This window comes from Pelophylax lessonae (genome assembly GCF_965119305.1).
Source record: "Pelophylax lessonae genome assembly, chromosome: 5".
In the NCBI taxonomy this organism is placed as follows: domain Eukaryota; kingdom Metazoa; phylum Chordata; class Amphibia; order Anura; family Ranidae; genus Pelophylax; species Pelophylax lessonae.
In genome coordinates this window covers 17,717,724-17,735,461 of record NC_138772.1, presented here as the reverse complement: position 1 = coordinate 17,735,461, position 17,738 = coordinate 17,717,724, and positions in this window count along the sequence as shown.

Below are 17,738 nucleotides of genomic sequence, written 5' to 3'. Positions count from 1 at the left end.
ACGAAAGAAAGAGAAAAAGAAAAAAAGACAGATGAAAGAAAGAAAGAAAATAAGAAAGAAAGAGAGAGAGAAAGAAAGAAAGAAAGAAAGAAAGTCCTCTAGCAGTGCAGAGATTGAATCTCGGATGGTTCGGCAGGGACCAGCTGAGATTCGATCCATCTATGGGCAGGCTGGTTGTACTGAAGTCTATTCATCAGTCGACTTCTGTGCAACCAATCTGTCTGATTTTTTTTTTTTTATGCAATCACCGGCGGCGGATATAGCCGCTAGCAGTGATCATGGTATTCTGCTGGTGGGGAAGGCTCCCCCTGCTGGCAGAACACAATAGTGCTGCTGGAGGGATTCCCCCATCAAACACTGGGCTCAATTCACTAAAAAATATCTCAAGAAATTACTGGATTGCGTGACAAGTTTTCTCCAATTATCTCATTAGATGCTGAAGATGTCAATTCACTAAAGGAAATAAATAAATGAGTGCATGAGTTAAATAAGTAGTGGTCCAGGCATGAGGTATTTAACCAATTCAGCTCCAGAAGATTTACCCCCTTTCATGACCAGGCCATTTTTTGCGATATGGCACTACTTTAATTCAACTGACAATTGCGCAGTTGTGTGACACTGTACCCAATTACAATTGTCTGTGTACTTTTTTCCCCCCCGATTTTTATTTTTAGCGCTATGAACAAAAATAAACAATAGTTTAAGAGCCGGTTCACACTACTTTGTCGCCTGACAAGTAGCTCCCAATGCTGTGCAATGGAACCGTTCTAATCAAAGCGACTCAAGTCGCTCCGACTTAGAAAAAGGTTCCTGCACTATTTTTTGGTGAAGTCGGAGCGACTTGCATTGTCTTCTATTATGAGAAGTCGTTTGCAAGCCGCGATAAAGTCGCGCTGCACGGACGACTTCAAAGTCGCCCGAAGTCGGGGCGACTTTGAGTCGGATTAGTGTGAACCGGCTCTAAAAAAAAAAACCATAAAACAAAAAAAAAAACGTTCTGCTTTAAAACACATTCATTAAAATTTTTTAAAAAAATTTAATTTCTTCATCAATTTAGGGCAATTTGTATTCTGCTACATATTTCTGGTGCAAAAAAAAAAAAAATCCCAATAAGCGTATATCGATTGGTTTGTGCAAAAGTTATCACGTCTACAAACTATGAGATTTTTTTTTTTTTTACTAGTATTGGCGGAGACTGTGATATTGTGGCGGGCAACCGGACACTAACTGCCACTTTTTGGGGACCAGTGACATTACTACAGTAATCAGTGCTAAAAATATGCCCTGTTACTGTAATAATGACACTGGCTAGGAAGGGGTTATCATCAGGGAGCGATCAAAGGGTTAACTGTGTGCCAAGCCAGTGTTTATGTGTACCATTATCATTGAAAATAAACGAAAATCCCAAATTTTGGTTTATCCTCAGAAAAGTAATAGAGCAGAAATCCTCCAATGGGGACACTGGGGGGGGGGGGGGGCCAATGGATTCTATAAATTTGTAAGTATTTCCTCCCACTTCCTGTTTTGGCTATGGGACAGGAAGTGAAAGCAAATCTCCCAAAAGACAAAGCTTTCTGTCATCTTTTTAATTGGTGGAAGAAAAGTATTTATATATGTGTATGGTTTTTAAAGCTATTTTCATGCAATATTTGACATTTATAAAGATATTTTGTATTTACTTACTTTAAAGTGATTGTGAAGTCTCCTTTTTAGACCCCGTTCAGACAGGGGCGACACGACTTGATGGGGCGACCTGTGAAGTCACCGCTGTGCACCGCGACCTCGGCGCGACTTGCACGGACTTCATATCATTGAAGTCAATGCAAGTCGCCTCCAGGTCGCCCCAAAGTAGTACAGGACCCTTTTTCTAAGTCGGAGCCACTTGTGTCGCTCCTATTAGAACGGGTCCTGTGCTAATCAATGGCGAGCGACCCACCGCGACTTGTCAGGCGACCAAGTCGCCTGACATGTCGCGCTAGTGTGAATGGGGACTTAAAAAAAGAAAAGAAAACATGTTACACTTACCTCCTCTGTGCAGTTGGTTTTGCACAGGGCAGCCCGGATCCTCCTCTTCTCGGGTCCCTCTTTGACTCTCCTGGCTCCTCCCTCCTGTTGAGTGCCCCCACAGTAAGCAGCTTGCTATGGGGGAACCTGAGCCAAGCCACAGCTCTGTGTGCCCATTCAGACACAGAGCAGGGACCTGGCCCCACCCCCTATCTCTCTCTCGATTGGCTGAATGATTTTTATTGGCAACAGCAGGAGCCAATGGCGCCGCGCTGTTGTCTCAACCAATGAGGAGGGGAGTCCCAGGCAGCTTGGACCCTTCTGCAACATCGCTGGATAGAGAGGAGGATCAGGTAAGTATTAGGGGGGCTGCTGCACGCAGAAGGCTTTTTTATCTTAATGCATAGAATGCACCTTCTGCCTTTACAACCCCTTCAACCACTTCTGGATTGGAAGGTTTTACCCCCTTAATGACCAGGCCATTTTTTGCGATTCGGCACTGCATTACTTTAACTGACAATTGCGCGGTCGTGCGACGCTGTACCCAAATAAAATTGATGCCCTTTTTTTCCCACAAATAGAGCTTTCTTTTGGTGGTATTTGATCACCTCTGCGGTTTATATTTTTTGCGCTATATACAAAAAAAGAGCGACAGTTTTGAAAAAAACACCCATATTTTCTACTTTCTGCTATATAACATTCCCAATAAAAAAAAATAAAAAAAATACATTTTTTTTAGCAGCTTAGGCCAATTTGTATTCTGCTACATATTTTTGGTATAAAAAATCCCCAAAAACGTATAATAATTGGTTTGCGCAAAAGTTATAGCGTTTACAAACTACGGGATAGACTTATGGACTTTTGATTTTTATTGTTTTTATTAGTAATGGCAGCGATCAGCGATTTTTAGCGGGACTGCGACATTGTGGCGGACAAATCTGACACTAAGTGGTTGATTTACTAAAACTGGAGAGTTCAAAATCTGGTGCAGCTCTGCAAAGAAACCAATCAGCTTCAGGTTTTATTTCAAAGCCTAATTGAACAACACAAAGTTAGAAGCTGATTGACTAACATGCAGAGCTGCACCAGATTTTGCGCTCTCCAGCTTTAGTAAATCAACCCCTAAGTGACACTTTTTGGGGACCAGTGACACCAATACAGTAATCAGTGTTAAATAATATGCACTGTTACTGTATAAATGACACTGTCCGGGAAGGGGTTAACACTGGGGGTGATCAAAGGGGTTAAATGTGTTACCTAGATGTGCTTTCTAACTGTGTGGGTTGGACAGAGGCACAGAGAGATCGGTGATTGAGCTTAGCTGAATCATACGATCTTTCCCTGCCTCTCTGACAGGAGAGCCGTCTTGCATTGTTTACATTCCAGACAGCTCTCCTGTCAGTTTTGCCGTAGATTGCGGGAGGCCGGCGCCGATGTGCCACTGGAGCCACACTCCCACTGTGATTAGACTCAGCAGGAGACAGACCACGGGAGGAGCCAGCAGAAGATGGGGACACTGTAGTCATAAAGGGATGGACATGGTCAGCAACAATACTCAGGTAGGCCATGCCGGTTAAACAATGCTCAGTTGGTACTAAGGGGACCAAAGTGTGCCAAGAAAATATCCCCCATACCATTACACCACCACCACCACCAGCCTGAACCATTACCCCCCCACCCTCCCCCACACCATTACACCACCACCACCAGCCTGAACCGTTACCCCCCCCCCCCCCCCACACCATTACACCACCACCACCAGCCTGAACCGTTACCCCCTCTTCCTCCCCCACACCATTACACCACCACCACCAGCCTGAACCGTTACCCCCCCCCCCCACACACACACACACACACCATTACACCACCACTACCAGCCTAAACCGTTACCCCCCCCCCACACCATTACACCACCACCACCAGCCTGAACCGTTACCCCCCCCCCACACACACACACAACACACCATTACACCACCACTACCAGCCTGAACCGTTACCCCCCCCCCCCCCACACCATTACACCACCACCACCAGCCTGAACCGTTACCCCCCCCCCCCCCCCCACACACACACACACACACCATTACACCACCACTACCAGCCTGAACCGTTACCCCCCCCCCCACACACCATTACACCACCACTACCAGCCTGAACCATTACCCCCCCCCCCCCCCCACACACACACACACACACCATTACACCACCACTACCAGCCTGAACCGTTACCCCCCCCACACCATTACACCACCACTACCAGCCTGAACCGTTACCCCCCCCCCCCCACACACACACACACACCATTACACCACCACTACCAGCCTGAACCGTTACCCCCTCCTCCTCTCCCACACCATTACACCACCAGCAGCCTGAATCCGTGATACAAGGCAGGATGGATCCATGCGCCAAATTCTGACCCTCATCTGAATGTCGAAGCTGAAATGGAGACTCATCAAACCAGGCAACGTTTTTCCAATCTTCTATTGTCCATTTTTAGTGAGCCGGTGCGAATTGTAGCCTTAGGTTTCCTGTTCTTACTGACAGGAGTGGCACCCGGTGTGGTCTTCTGCTGCTGTAGCCTATCTTCTTCAAGGTTCAATGTGTTGTGCATTCAGAGATGGTATTCGGCATACCTTGGGTGTAACGAGTGGTTATTTGAGTTACAGTGGCCTTTCTATCATCTGGAACCAGTCTGCCCATTCTCCTCTGACCTCAACAGGGCATTTTCCTCCACACAACTTCCGCTCACTGGATATTTTCTCTTTTTTCCCACCAATCTCTGTAATCCCGAGAGATGGTTGTGTGTCACTTTGTGACATTTTTAAAGGGGCGTTTTGCCGTGATTCTGTCATGTGACAATGGAACAAATGACATTAGAACAAATGGCACCCAAACGCGCGTCACGTGTTTTGCACTGATTACCGCAAAATTTGGAATCGTGGGACAGAGTTGTGCTGATTCTGCCTGAAATTGCAAATTGCCAAGCGTAAATGAAGCCTTAATGGGGGAAATTTACTAAAACTGGAGCACTCAGAACCTGGTGCAGCTCTGCATGGTGGCCAATCAGCTTCTAACTTCAGCTTGTTCAATTAAGCTTTGGCAATAAAATCTGGAAGCTGACTGGTTAATTTGCACAGCTACACCAGATTCTGTGTGCACCAGTCTTAGTAACCCCCCCCCCCCCTTAGTGTTAGTGTTTGTTCACTAGTAGTTGGGGGGGCAGTGAAACCCAGTGGTTGAACTTTATTCATTTTAATAAAAGGACTAAATCATGTCATCACTGGGTCTCTGTGATGTCATCACTGGATCTCTGTCTTATCATCATGTCACCACTGGGTCTCTGTGATGTCATCACTGGATCTCTGTCTTGTCATCATGTCATCACTGGGTCTCTGTCTTGTCATCATCATGTCATCACTGGATCTCTGTGATATCATCACTGGATCTCTGTCTTGTCATCATGTCACCACTGGGTCTCTGTCTTGTCATCATGTCATCACTGGGTCTCTGTGATGTCATCACTGGATCTCTGTGTTGTCATCATGTCATCACTGGGTCTCTGTGATGTCATCACTGGATCTCTGTGATATCATCACTGGATCTCTGTCTTGTCATCATGTCACCACTGGGTCTCTGTGATGTCATCACTGGGTCTCTGTGATATCATCACTGGATCTCTGTGTTGTCATCATGTCATCACTGGATCTCTGTGATAGGATCACTGAATCTCTCTCTGTCTTGTATCATGTCACCACTGGGTCTCTGAGATGTCATCACTGGGTCTCTGTGACGTCATCACTGGATCTCTGTCTGGTTATCATGTCATTACTGGGTCTCTGTGATATCATCACTGGGTCTCTGTGACGTCATCACTGGATCTCTGTCTTGTTATCATGTCATCACTGGGTCTCTGTGATATCATCACTGGATCTCTGTCTTGTCATCATGTCATCACTGGGTCTCTGTGACGTCATCACTGGATCTCTGTCTGGTTATCATGTCATTACTGGGTCTCTGTGATATCATCACTGGATCTCTGTCTTGTCATCATGTCACCACTGGGTCTCTGTGATATCATCACTGGGTCTCTGTGACGTCATCACTGGATCTCTGTCTTGTTATCATGTCATCACTGGGTCTCTGTGATATCATCACTGGATCTCTGTCTTGTCATCATGTCACCACTGGGTCTCTGTGATGTCATCACTGGATCTCTGTCTTGTCATCATGTCATCACTGGGTCTCTGTCTTGTCATCATGTCATCACTGGATCTCTGTGATATCATCACTGGATCTCTGTCTTGTCATCATGTCACCACTGGGTCTCTGTCTTGTCATCATGTCATCACTGGGTCTCTGTGATGTCATCACTGGATCTCTGTGTTGTCATCATGTCATCACTGGATCTCTGTGATATAATCACTGGATCTCTGTCTTGTTATCACAATACCACTGGGTCTCTGTGATGTCATCACTGGATCTCTGTGATATCATCACTGGATCTCTGTCTTGTCATCATGTCACCACTGGGTCTCTGTGATGTCATCACTGGGTCTCTGTGATATCATCACTGGATCTCTGTGTTGTCATCATGTCATCACTGGATCTCTGTGATAGAATCACTGGATCTCTCTCTGTCTTGTATCATGTCACCACTGGGTCTCTGAGATGTCATCACTGGGTCTCTGTGACGTCATCACTGGATCTCTGTCTGGTTATCATGTCAATACTGGGTCTCTGTGATATCATCACTGGGTCTCTGTGACGTCATCACTGGATCTCTGTCTTGTTATCATGTCATCACTGGGTCTCTGTGATATCATCACTGGATCTCTGTCTTGTCATCATGTCATCACTGGGTCTCTGTGATGTCATCACTGGATCTCTGTCTTGTCATCATATCATCACTGGGTCTCTGTGGTGTCATCACTGGATCTATGTCTTGTCATCATGTCATCACTGGGTCTCTGTGATGTCATCACTGGATCTCTGTCTTGTCATCATGTCACCACTGGATCTCTGTGATATCATCACTGGATCTCTGTCTTCTCATCATGTCACCACTGGATCTCTGTGATATCATCACTGGATCTCTGTGATATCATCACTGGATCTCTGTCTTGTCATCATGTCACCACTGGGTCTCTGTGATGTCATCACTGGATCTCTGTGATGTCTTCATGTCATCACTGGGTCTCTGTGATGTCATCACTGGGTCTCTGTGATGTCATCACTGGATCTCTGTCTTGTCATCATGTCATCACTGGAACTCTGTGATATAATCACTGGATTTCTGTCTTCTCATCATGTCACCACTGGATCTCTGTGATATCATCACTAGATCTCTGTCTTGTCATCATGTCATCACCGGGTCTCTGTGATATCATCACTGGATCTCTGTCTTGTCATCATGTCACCACTGGATCTCTGTGATATCATCACTGGATCTCTGTCTTCTCATCATGTCACCACTGGATCTCTGTGATATCATCACTAGATCTCTGTCTTGTCATCATGTCATCACCGGGTCTCTGTGATATCATCACTGGATCTCTGTGATATCATCACTGGATCTCTGTCTTGTCATCATGTCACCACTGGGTCTCTGTGATGTCATCACTGGATCTCTGTGATGTCATCATGTCATCACTGGGTCTCTGTGATGTCATCACTGGGTCTCTGTGATGTCATCACTGGATCTCTGTCTTGTCATCATGTCATCACTGGATCTCTGTGATATAATCACTGGATTTCTGTCTTGTCATCATTAAGGATGATCGAACTTTTGAAAAGTTCGGTTCGGCCAGAACATCCGAACTTCCCGAAAGTTCGGCCCGGATTTTCAATGAAATCAATGGGACCCGAACTTCGGTAATCAAAAAACACCATTTTTAAGCCCTAAAACCCAATAAATGCCCCTAAAAAGTGCCTAAGGTTCTGGGTCATACCCCATTAACTATTAATCACACAAAAAAAGTTCTTAAAAATTGTCATTTTTGATAAAAAAGCCAATTATTGAAAAAATTTAAAAAAAAAAAGAGAGAGATTTTTTTGATTTTGACTTTGGATTTTGTATCTGGGGGGTCTAAAAAGTGTACATGTGAAGTTTCAGCTCTGTAGCATGTCCAGAACCAGAAAAAAAAAGATTGTTTGTATTAGAAAACTTTCTGACAGGGGGTTAGCTTCTCTGCTGTAACACCTTGCCGGTTTAATAGAAGGCATTTTTTTGGGATCTTTGCAGTCAGGAAAAACATCTGAACTTGTGTATAGTGGTACTGTGCACAAGTTCTGATGTTTTGCCTGCCTCCAAAATCCCCCAAAAAATGCCAGCAAAAACACACCTGGGCATTTTTTTTTTGACGCTAGCGTTTTTTTGGCATTTTTTTGGGTTCTTTTGAGGCAGGCAAAACATCTGAACATGTGTATAGGGGGTATATATAGACATATATGTCTGAATATATAACCCTAGACATATATAGGTGTGATAGTAGCAGAAATATATTACTGTAAATGATTTCATTAGCGCAAGCATTTATTTCTGCTACTATCACACCTATATATGTCTAGGGGTATATATACAGACATATATGTCTATATATACCCCCTATACACATGTTCAGATGTCATGTCTGACATCAAACATGTCCTCAAAAAAGCACTGGCAGTGGCAGCCCCTGCAGCATAAAAAATGCTTGGTTGGTGAGAAGCCATATGCCTGTCCCGAAGCAATTCAGAGAAATGATCATTTCTCTATAGCGGTCACCCTGCTATGGAAGGGTTTTGTCACCCTGCCATAGCAGTCACTGCCAGTTAACCCTACACTACACTACGGTCCCCTGACACTTAACACTTTCCCTACAGAAACTAAATTTTTGAAGCTAACTAAAGTGTAAAGGAGCACTCTAACTACACTAGATATCCCTTTCCTGACACTAATAAATCCTAAATGACACTTTTAAAGTAAAATTAACAGAACTGCTTCCACTCTCTTCCATGTCCAGTATAACAATGCTAGGAATATGGCGGGGGCGATCTTATTTACTGGGGGGCGTATTCACTAATGATTGGTCTAGGGACCCCCTAGGCACTCCAATCACATTCCTAGCATTCTCCTGCCCCCTCAATTGGCTTTTGCTAATGGTTCTGGTCCAATCACTGGCTTTTAAAGCCCATTTCCTGAAGCATTGCATTTTGGTCGGTTCTGGTTGCCGAATTCCGAACTTTTTGGGCAAAAAGTTCTAAATTCGGCCGAACCTCGAACACCCAATGTTCGGGCCGAACCGATGGTGGACCCGAACCGTTCGATCATCCCTAGTCATCATGTCACCACTGGGTCTCTGTGATGTCATCACTGGATCTCTGTGATATCATCACTGGATCTCTGTCTTGTCATCATGTCACCACTGGATCTCTGTGATATCATCACTGGATCTCTGTCTTCTCATCATGTCACCACTGGATCTCTGTGATATCATCACTAGATCTCTGTCTTGTCATCATGTCACCACTGGGTCTCTGTGATATCATCACTGGATCTCTGTGATATCATCACTGGATCTCTGTCTTGACATCATGTCACCACTGGGTCTCTGTGATGTCATCACTGGATCTCTGTGATATCATCACTGGATCTGTGTCTTGTCATCTTGTCACCACTGGGTCTCTGTGATGTCATCACTGGATCTCTGTGATATCATCACTGGATCTGTGTCTTGTCATCTTGTCACCACTGGGTCTCTGTGATGTCATCACTGGATCTCTGTCTTGTCATCATGTCACCACTGGGTCTCTGTGATGTCATCACTGGATCTCTGTGATATCATCACTGGATCTCTGTCTTGTCATCATGTCACCACTGGGTCTCTGTGATGTCATCACTGGATCTCTGTGATATCATCACTGGATCTCTGTCTTGTCATCTTGTCACCACTGGGTCTCTGTGATGTCATCACTGGATCTCTGTCTTGTCATCATGTCATCACTGGATCTCTGTGATAGAATCACTGGATCTCTCTCTGTCCTGTCATCATGTCATCACTGGGTATACCGTCAAAGGACCGACATAAATACACGGTGGGCGGTCCGTAAGCGTTTAAATCGTAAATCCTACTGTGTGAAAGAAAAAATTATTAATAAATTGATATTGTATCAAAAATTATTTGCTTATCTGAGTATGTAATAAAAAAAAGTGTTCTGGTGCTTCCATAAATACCCTTATTATATAAATATGTCATACTGATTCAACAACCATATAACAAATATATTCAACAAATATATATAAATATATACACATATATTCAACAACTATATTCAACAAACATATAACAAATGTAACAAAAAGATGTTACAATGCTTCAAAGAAATATCCACAAGTGCATTAATCAGGCTCGGGTCACACTATTGCGATGCGGGAAGGCTGCGAATTCGCAGCCTTTTCCCGCATCGCACACGCACCCCCGGCAGTTCACACTGCCATATGCGATACGCTGGGGGTGTCAATGTAATCTTAACGACACCCCCAGTTTGATCGCATATCGCAGTGCGATCGTGCAGTTCGCACAGGATGGGATCGCACAAGTGTGAACCGCTGTGCGATCCGATCCTGATGCGGCTGCAAAAATGCCTCCTGTGCGTGTTTGCACCGGGTGCGATGCGAATTTAGCCATACAAACTGTATGGCTAAACTCGCACCGCACAGCTGATCGCATGTAATGTCGGAGCAGTGCGCTCCGACATTACATGCGAACCCGGCACTCGCATGAGTGTGAACCGGGTCTCAATCATTAGACTTCATAATCCATTGAAACAATTTATTGAAATAATATGAATAAAGTGTCCAAAAGTTGTGCCAAATTAATGTGAAAATAAAAACAAAAATAAAGTGCGTGCTCCTATTGTCTTCTTATATTAATGCCACATAAAAAAAAATGTGATCCGCCACCTCTTATAATGAATTCACTCAGCAGACGGAATGGCCGGTAATGTGATAAACCAGCATGCAAGCATTTTCCTTTGTGGGGAGTGACAGTCTGCAGCTCTCTGGATCAATCTTTTAAATCTCTCCTCTCCCTCTCTCGATGGATATTCCAGGCAAGGAGGAAATCAATGAAAGAGAAAAGAACTCGGCAAAGCATAAGATCCTTTAAAAATATCCCCACTTTAACCACTTAGTCCCGGTTCACACATATGCGATGCAGGAACCTTGCGATTCCACTGCAGGTTCCCGCATCGCATTCAACTCGCAAGCAGTTCACACTGCCGTATGCGAATCTCTGGGGGTGTCAATACAAAATTAATGACACAACCAGATTAGTTTGCATATCGCAGTGCAAACTGTCAGTTCAGACATGAATGGGATTGCATAGGTGAGAACATCCATGCGATCCGACTCTGGTGCGGACCCAAAAAAGGGTCCTGTGCGAGTTGTGTCCAAATGCGATGCAAATTCTGTATGGCTGAATTCGCATCGTACAGACATCGCATGTGATTTGCAGAGCAGCGCGCCCTGAATCAAATGCGATGTCTGTCATCGCATATATGTGAACTGGCGCTTAAGGCCTGGAAGGTTTTACTTCTTTAATAACCAGGGTATTTTTTTGCGATTCGGCACTGCGTTACTTTAACTGAGAATTGCGCAGTCGTGCGACGCTGTACCCAAATAAAATTGATGTACTTTTTTTCTCACAAACAGAGCTTTCTTTTGGTGGTATTTGATCACCTGTGCGATTTTTGTTTTTTGCGCTATAAACCAAAAAATAGTGACAATTTTGAAAAAAAAAAAATATATATATATATATTTTTTTTACATTCTGCTATATAACATTCCTAATAAAAAAAATTTAAAAATAATTTTTTCATCCTTTTAGGCCAATTTGTATTCTGCTACACAAAAAATATATATTCTGCTCCCTATTCTGCTACATAAAAAAATCCCAATAATTGTATATTGATTGGTTTGCACAAAAGTTATGAAGTCTACAAACTAGGGGAAAACGGAAAATTTATATCAAATACTTACCGTAATTTTCCTTTCCTGATGGACTCCATGGCAGCATACGTTTGGGTAGCCCCGCCTCCACTCCTACCCTATAGGACCCCACTCCCATAAATCCTTGCTCCCTTTCAGCATCCGTGTTCTGTAACTAGCCTACTCAGGAACTGGGAGGGGACTCCTGCTGCCATGGAGTCCATCAGGAAAGGAAAATTACGGTAAGTATTTGATATAAATTTTCCGTTTTCCTGACAGACTCCATTGCAGCATACGTTTGGGAAATAACTCGCCAAAACACAATTGGGTGGGCAGATGCTGATAAATTTTAATTAACACCTGCAACAGATAATACTTGAGCACCAAAACCAACAGAAGAAAGAGCCGCCGGCTCAACACAATAATGTGACATAAATGTATGAATGGACGACCAAGACGCTGCTCTGCAGACCACATCCGGAGCGACATGTCTTGAAGCTGCCCATGAAGTAGCGACCCCACGCGTAGAATGTGCAGTCACCGCTTTAGGAGGAACCAGACCCTTCTCTCTATAAGCCCACTGAATTGCCTCTACTATCCAGGAGGCAATTGATCTTGAAGAGGCACGCATACCTTTGTTCTTCCCAGACAATAGGACGAAGAGATAATCTGTCTTCCGGAAAGAGGCTGTAGCTTCCAAGTACTGTCTGAGCGTGTTGCCCACATCCAGAGGATGGACTACCGGAGGTTCGGCCGATGAATTGAAAGTAGGGAGAACAATTTCTTGGTTCTCATGAAAGACCGACGTGACTTTAGGCCTTGCTCCCAGCATTGGAATAAGGACAACCCTATCCGGGAAAAAGGTCAGAAAAGGTTCCTTACTTCCCAGACTTTGGATCTCTGACACCCTCTTTGCAGATGTGATAGCCACCAGAAAGACTGTCTTGAGGGTGAGATGCTTCACAGATATAGGATCTTCAAGACTTGAGCCAACCGATGATAAGAAATCAAGGACCAAAGGCATGTCCCACTTGGGGAATCTCAGCTTCTTTTGTGGCCTTAGCCTTACCGCCCCTTTGAAGAATTGCCTGATCAAAGGATGTGCAGCCCAGGAAATGCCTGTGAAAGCGGATATGGCTGAGACTTGGACTCGCAAGGCGCTCACTGAAAGAGGCAACTCCAATCCCGATTGAAGAAAAGAAAGAATATCTTGCACGGAAGGAGATGACCAGGACTTTCCTTTGGACTCTAGGAAAGAAGTAAACCTAGCCCAAATCCTTTCATAGGTTTTATTCGTGCTTTGTCTTCTAGCACTCAAAAGAGTTGGTATGGCTACTTCCGGACATCCTAACGCTTCCAGCCTTCCCCTTTCAAAAACCAGACCCGAAGGTGCAGACGGGCTGGGCATGGGTGAAGGATGGAGCCCTGGGACAGCAGATCCGCCCTGAGAGGAAGAGGGACTGGGTCGCGGTAGCTCAGCTGGAATAGTAGGGGAAACCACGGTCTGTTGGGCCAGAACGGGATTACTGCAACCACTTTGACTGACTCCATCTTGACTCTCCGCAGGAATTGAAAGATGACTGGTACTGGGGGAAAGGCATAAGCCTTGTGAAACCTCCAGCAATCTGTCAGGGCATCCACCCCGAATGCTCTGGGATCTCTGTTCCTTGAGTAAAACTTCTGCAACTTCCTGTTGTTGAAGGAGGCAAATAGATCCACCTCTGGGATGAATTCCAAGGACAGGATCCAGTTGAACACATCCTCGTGGAGAGACCACTCGTTGTTGTTGAGTTGTGTTCTCGAGAGGAAATCTGCTTGTGTGTTCTGCGCCCCTGGTATGTAAACCGCCGACAGATTGACCAGGTTTCTCTGAGCCCAGGTCATTATTGGCTCTACTTCCCGAAGCAGGGATGCACTGCGAGTTCCGCCTTGTCTCCTCACATAGGCTACTGCAGTCGTGTTGTCTAACCTCAGCATGACTGAGGTGCCCCGAATGAGGTGGCCGAAGGCTAGTAACACTTGAAAGGCCGCTCGTAGTTCCAAGATGTTGGACACAGTCTGGCGAGAACAAAAGTCCCATTTCCCTTGTGCCATCTCTGTTCCGCAATGGCCGCCCCAGCCGGTGTTGCTGGCGTCTGATGTCACTGTCACCCAAGATATGGGAGCTATGGAGTGACAATTGCGCAAATTCTTCAGCTGTAGCCACCAAGGAAGCCAGCTCTTCATGGTTGCGGTTATCACTATTCGCTGAGAATTGCTGACTCCGTTCCATTGCTGAAGAAAACCCCTCTGAAAAGGCCTCATCTTCCAGAGAGCCCACCTCACCATAGGGGCTGTTGACACCATGGTGCCAATTACTCTTAAGCATTGTTTTGCTGTGAGACGGGATGCCGACAAAGCCAGAGACACTCTGTCCCTGATTACCGGAATCTTTTCTTCTGGCAGAGAGATGGTACTGTTCTTGGTGTTGAACAGCGCGCCCAAAAAGACCAGGGACTGAGTGGGAATCAGATGGCTCTTTTCTCTGTTCAGGATCCAGCCGAACCTCTCCAGAGACAAGATGACCAGAGCTAGATGTTCCAGGATGACAGATTTGTCTTGGGCCAGAAGAAGGAGGTCGTCCAGATAATGATAAAGACGGACCTCTCTCAGTCTTATCAAGGCTACCACCGCTAACAAGACCTTCGAAAAGGTACGAGGCGACGTGGAAAGCCCGAAGGGGAGACATACAAATTGAAGATGACGTTGGCCGACCGAGAATCTTAGATATTGCTGAAACTCTGTTGCCACTGGTACGTGGAAGTATGCATCCTTCAGGTCTACTGAGACCATCCAATCTCCCGGTTGAACGGCTTGCTGAATGGAGAATAGAGTCTCCATCTTGAATTTCTCTCCTTTGATGAAGCGATTCAAGTGCGTCAGATCTATCACTGGTCTCCAGGCGCCGCTCTTCTTGCGCACCATAAAAAGAGGGGAGTACACTCCGAGTCTTCTTTCTGACTCTGGCACTGGAACCACTGCTCCTTGAGTGACTAGCGAGTCTACGTAGGATAAGAGAATCTCTCTCTTGTCTCCTGACCGCGGAAGGGATGTAGGAACAAATCTGTCTCCGGGAATACTGATGAAGGTCCAAGAATGACCTGCAGAGACCGTGTTGACGACCCAAGCATCCCGGATTGAGGCCGCCCAGACCTGCCGAAAGTGAAAGAGACGACCTCCCACCTGACTGGCCTGAGCAGGCCCAATCTCAAAAGGACTTCGTCGTATCTCTATCCCCAGACGGATTGCTCTTGGGGCCTTTCCGAAAGGAGGACTGCCTGGACTTCCAATTCCTTCCAAATTCTCTTCCTGGCCTATAACTACGTGCCTCCCTGGCACGGTCAGTACTTTGTTTTCTGGGAGGAAGTCTTTTCTGACCAAGAAGACGCCTATCCTGGGGAAGGAAGCCCGACTTACCACCAGTAGCCTTAGAGATGGCGCTATCCAACTTATTCCCAAAGAGGGAAGAACCCTCAAAGGGAATGCGGCACCACACCTGCTTAGAAGCAGGATCAGCCAACCAAGGGCGTAACCAAGTGCACGCTTTGCTGTAACAGATGATAGCATCCCTCGTGCTAACAGGCGTATAATATCAATAGACGCCTCCCCCAGGAAGGCTGAGGCCAGCTTTAGCTCCTGGATAGGAGAATTCTTGGCTGCATCTTCAGAGAAACTTCTGAGAGAGTCATCAACATTGTCCACCCATACTTCCATGGCTTTGGACAGGGATGCCAAGGCTAGGGCCGGTTTACAGGCAGCTCCCACTGAAAGATAGACACGCTTCAGATCCGTGTCGATTCTTCTGTCGAGAGGATCCTTAAAGGAAACCGTATCCTCAAGAGGCAAAGTGACATGTTTTACTAGCCTCATCACCGCCGCATCCACGAGCGGAGGAGATTCCAGGTGTTTGACTTCCTCTTCCTTGAACGGATAGAGTTTAGCCAATTTTGAGACCATGGAGTTCTTCCTCTCCACCTTGCTCCATTCTTCCGTAATGATATCTCCCAGTTCAGGAATGAATGGAAAATTTAGTCGCTCTTTGCTCAGCTGCTTAAAATATTTTCTCTGCTTGGGAGCGGAGACCGCTGGATCCTCCCAGTTCAAGGTTTCTCTGATTGCTTTCACCAACGGTGGAACCAGGCTGAAAGAAAATCCTAAGCTGGATTCATCTTGGTCAGAATCACTCTCAGATTCAAATACAGAGGGATGGCTAGGTTCAGAAGATTCAAGGACCCGTCCGCCAGACGATTCTCTAACAGGAGAGACAGATGGCTCTGGTACTGGAGACTGCCGCCTATTAAAATCAGCCAGGGAGTCCTTGACTATGCGCTTGACCATGGACTCAAGCCGTCGGTCAGAGCTTCCCCTTTCACCCGCTGCTCGGGAATAACAGGAGTCGCATAGCGATTTTCCGTCCAGTAAACGAATACCGCAGCCCCAGCATTTTCTCTCGCTGGATTGGTGTGAAGACCTAACGGGTGACCGGTCTTTACTGCGGTATCTGGACTTGGAAGAGGAGCCACGTTTGGAGGAAGAGCGGTGCTGCTGCGTTTTCGCATGGCGATCTTCCTGTGTGCCTTGAGGCTGTTCAGACCTAGAGGAGCTGCAAAGGGAACATACAAAGGAATAATGTACCAGACCGCCCGTATATCCTGCTCCCCCCCCCAAATCCAGCCCTACACTTACCTAAGAGAGGGCTGGTCACAGGGGAGCGGTGATGTATCCATTAGGAAGGCAGACAGAAACACTAGAAAAGATCAAATGCAAAATACACTAGCACCGTGCATAGTAATAATACTGGCAAAAAGGGGCCCCCCATGGAGCAGATAAACATACCTTGAATGGGGAGCGAACGGTCGTGGGAACGCCGCAATCCACAGTCAGTCCCACAGTCTGTGGAACTGACAGATCTTTAAATTTGGCGCCGGCCGTGACGTCACGGCCGCGACCTATTGCGCATGCGCGAGTAGCGGCAATTGCCGCTACTGCGCATGCGCGAACCAAGCCTCGCTCTCGGTCCGCCGGCGCGCATGCGCAGAGTGACCGAGAACGCCGAGGATGGAACGCAGAGCGTTCCACGGCGTCCATTGAACCTCCCGGACCACCAGGAAGTATACGGAGAGGCAAGGAGCCGCACACTAGATCACCAGGGATGCACTAGACCCCAGGCAAGTAAGTACATAGAAAAGATAAGAAAAAGGCACTTACCCATCCACATCGCTTACCGCTAGACACCAGGGATATATCAAGTCAGCCATTGGGAGATAAATTCCAGCGATGGGGCAATGCACATGAGGCCACCCGCAGCAGCCGGGCTCACTGGCCATCCAATTTGGCCTGCTTCGTCAGGCATCTTTAGGCTCCTATTCAGCATGCCCACCCCATACCCCGCAGCAGCAAGGGCTTATTGGGGAACCAACTCCAGCCGACCGTCATTACCCTGCGTCCGTAAAAGCGATCATCACAGAAAGTAGGAATTCAGCACCAAACAGGTGCAGGAGGAGGACAAAAAAAGAACACGGATGCTGAAAGGGAGCAAGGATTTATGGGAGTGGGGTCCTATAGGGTAGGAGTGGAGGCGGGGCTACCCAAACGTATGCTGCCATGGAGTCTGTCAGGAAAGATTTTTATCACTTTTATAAAAAAAAAAATGTATTAATAGTAATGGTGGCAATCAGCGATTTTTAGCGGGACTGCGACATTGCGGCGGACAGATCGGACCCCT